Source organism: Rutidosis leptorrhynchoides, chromosome 8 (assembly GCF_046630445.1).
Source record: "Rutidosis leptorrhynchoides isolate AG116_Rl617_1_P2 chromosome 8, CSIRO_AGI_Rlap_v1, whole genome shotgun sequence".
NCBI classification, from domain to species: domain Eukaryota; kingdom Viridiplantae; phylum Streptophyta; class Magnoliopsida; order Asterales; family Asteraceae; genus Rutidosis; species Rutidosis leptorrhynchoides.
The window spans coordinates 27105045-27108853 of record NC_092340.1 but is presented as its reverse complement, the minus strand read 5'-3'; the positions used below and the strand labels follow the sequence as shown (position 1 = coordinate 27108853).

The following is a 3809-nucleotide window of genomic DNA, read 5'->3' as shown; positions in this document are numbered from 1 at the left end:
ATTCAGCCTAAGAGGATTCCTTTATTTAGAATTTTTTTCATAATTACCAACTAATAACGCATTATCAACAACACCACTAAAATCAAACAAGTAAGGAATAAGAACAAGATGCATTACAGGAAACCTAACATTGATGTTGAGTTGATAAGAAGACTTGTTCTTACATTTTTCTACTAAACTTAAAGACACATTTTCTGATAAAATGTAGTATTAAAGTGTTAATAGTAGTAGTTTTTTTCTTAAAGCCTTGCAATACATATTTTAAGGCTAAGAATGCGTAACCGGATTTGTTTGTATACTTATTGTCACCTTCAAGTTTATAATTTTACTAGTTAAAAGACCCATGAATTCACGTGTTTGTTAAAAGAAACATAAAAAGATCAATAAAATAATGAATATTGTAACATATATTATCATTAAAACTTTATAAATAATAACATAACAACATAATATGAATTCAATATGTTATGCTAAACGATAGACAGTTTCATAATACATCCATCACACTTTTAGAACAATAATTCCAGTTGTTTCAACCGAACATAAAACACCCCTGCAAATGAAAATAGCTTTTTTATATATGTTTTGCATAAATATATTTGGATGTGTATACCCAAAGTTCCATTCACTGCAAGCACAAGGGGACTATATAAAGTTGACTTGGTTCATTCTAACATAAAGAAAACATACCCAGAAACAGCACCATTAGAAGTCAAATAACTCAAGTAGTAGTAATGAAGGAAGACTCCCTCCAAGATGCACCATCAAGATGCCAATCACATGATTTCAAAACCTGCAGTGCATACACATGGTTTATATCAATTATATAACAAAAAAAAAAAAAAAAATTAAAGTGGACCCTACTGCATACACATATCACAATCATTTAAACTAAATTGTATACTACAGTATTTGGAGTGTATCTGTGAGACACATTTACCATTGGGTTCCAATCCAATAGGTAATTTGATGGGGGTTTAGTAGCATGGATTATTAAAATTGAAATAGACTTTAACAGCCACCTTGTCTTAAATAATTATAAGAAAACAAACATCTAAAAGTACCACAAAAAAACAGTCTACTAATGCAACTAATCTTACAAATCACAAACCTTATCTTAACAAATGAATGTTTACAGGGTAAAGATTACCACATGTTATTAATTTAACAAATGATGCCATAACAAAACAACCATTTACACACCTTGGCACACTCATATACAGAACAAAAAAAGCATACGCAACATTATGAAAGTTTTAATTTTGAGTTAATGTAGAAATAAATAAAAGAAGTCTAAACAATTTCATTTATTGAAACCCCATGCTTTCCAACATCATGAACACTGTCAACTTTGATCCATAATTTCTATAGTAACCATGTCCACAAGTGATAATTTACCCGCACCTTCAACGAACAAATTAAAAAACTGGGAAAAGGCATTAGTAAAAGCTTCAAAAAAATTACCTCATTAAGAATTCGTTGTAGCTCATCCTTAGCCCTAATGGCATGGTCACGGTCATTACTAACAACCCTAAATCAAACATTCATTGTAGCTCATTCTTAGCCTCAATGCCGCGGTCACGATCATTACTGATGCCACACATAATCTATATGACCCACCCACTTTGACATACCCAATTTATTGTACTAAGAACACAATTAAATATTTATAAAATATGCAATGAAATATGTTTTTTTTTGTATACCACAAGATGTTTAATTGAAATATAGAAGATTCAAATATGCCAAAACATAATATAAATAGTTCAAAGATAATAATGACAAAACCTTCTAGAAACACAGTTTGAGAATTTATCTGCACCCAATAAATTGGGTATGCCTTTTGAAAATCAAACTACAACCAATATACAAAAAATGTATACTATAAAAAAGTTATATTCAGCTAAGAGTTTAAGACGTAAACTATAATTAGTGAGCTTGATTTTACAAAGCCCCTTGAGAACCATTGTAGTTTCCAATCCATTAGTGACTGATGTAGTTTCCATAAACATACATAAGAAATGTTTATTATAGTTCTTAAAAGATGAATAACTGCAAGGTTTACTTTTAGCATATGAAAAAATATTAACGATTTATTTATCTACTAATAATGTTGGTATGAACTGATCCCAATAGAAGTTCTTTTAATTAAAGACCTTAAAACTTAAAAAATGAAATCAATCATCATCCTCATCAATATTATCCTCTCCCTGCTCATGTATTAATTTACAAAAGTTAGCACCAGCAGTTTAATATTTTTCAACTTTCATTTCATGTTAAACGAAAACAAAAACTCAAAAGCATTAAACAACGAACCATCCTTCCATCCATTTTAGCAAGAAATCCCTTGAAACCCTAATTTTAGCAAAACACATCTGAATTTTATCAAATCAAAATCATGTTACACAGAATCAAAATTAAAGCTAATATAGAGCTGCTACATTGTTAATTAAACACAATCTTACTAAATCAAACAATTTGTTAAAAAAATATGAAGAGCTGCTACGTCTTCACATTCATCTTGAATGTCAAAAAGTTATAAACATCTGCTACGTAACAACTCGATTTTGAAGGTAATGGTGGCGAAGATGGTGGCGGGTGTAGATGGAAGCGGTGATGGTTTATTCTCTGAAGGTTTTGAAAGTGACGACAGCTGTAGATGCAGTCGCAGTGGTGGTGGCTATAGATGATGCCGGAGATGGTGACGGCTACAGATGCAACGGCGGTGGTTTGTTGTGAAGGATTTGAAATCAGATTTAGGGTTAGCGAATTGATTAATTTTGGTTAGAGTTCAAAAGAAAGAGAATTGGAGAGAAAGAGAACGGGACTGATTTTAAATTAGGTTTCTCTGGATGGGTTTTCAAACTCTTATTATACTCCGTATTTTCTACTTCTTGTTCTACTACGTATTTTTTACTTCATTATTTATTTATTTAATTAAAATTAATTAAGTTAATGATGTCATTACTTATCCTAACTAAGTGCCAACTGTCCCACATAAATTTTTAAGGTATGGTTTTCATTATTTCATGACATCACTTAATTAGCCGTTTATAACAATACTAGTGAAATGACTCGTGAAATCACGGGTTTGTTTAAATAAAACAGTTTAACGATGTTTTTTTGTATTAAGTGAACGTAAACACTAAAGACTTTTAGTTTTATGACTCGTGAAACCACATATTCCGACTAAGAAATTGTCATTGTTTTTACAAACATATTGATATACCTAACTTAGTCAGAATAAATGAACTACATTTATTTCCCACCACTTACTTTCAATTTTGATAACAATTATTATTTTTCTTATCATAAAATTTACATTACAACATTTTATTGAGACATCTATTTTGCATACATATGTAACGTAATTAATCCCGTAAAGAAAACATATATTTGAATAATAATAATAACATAATAATACTCCCTCCGTCCGACTACAAGTATCCAGTTACTTTTTGCACAAAGTTTTAGAAAATTCCACTAACTTCATTCCCCACCAATCAGAATTCTTCTCTTTCAAGAATAACTTCTTCTGATTGATTGAAATATCAAGTAGATACTTGAAATGGGACAACCCAAAATAAAAAGGTGAATCATTATCATTTTCATTATTGTAGTAATATCGTTGTATATGTATGTAAATCAGTATTGTTATCTCATCATATTGTTGGTCAAAACAATAACTGAAGTGCTACTGGCAAGGTTGTAAAAGTCGCGAGTCAGGGACGCATCGGTCGAGACCTAAAATGGACGCGTCGGCCGAGTCGGGGACTCATCGGTCGTTGACCAATGTTGACTTTATTAAT

General features: G+C 30.7%; 1 long non-coding RNA gene across 1 annotated transcript; it reads right to left on the bottom strand.

The window, feature by feature from the left end:
• Nucleotides 1–472: 472 nt before the first annotated feature.
• Nucleotides 473–2827, bottom strand: LOC139864890 (uncharacterized). The gene is made up of 3 exons (XR_011764527.1): nucleotides 1465–2827; nucleotides 691–793; nucleotides 473–553 (listed from the first exon to the last, which is right to left on the bottom strand). It is a non-coding gene; the product is annotated as an uncharacterized lncRNA (long non-coding RNA).
• Between the last annotated feature and the right edge of the window lie 982 nt (nucleotides 2828–3809).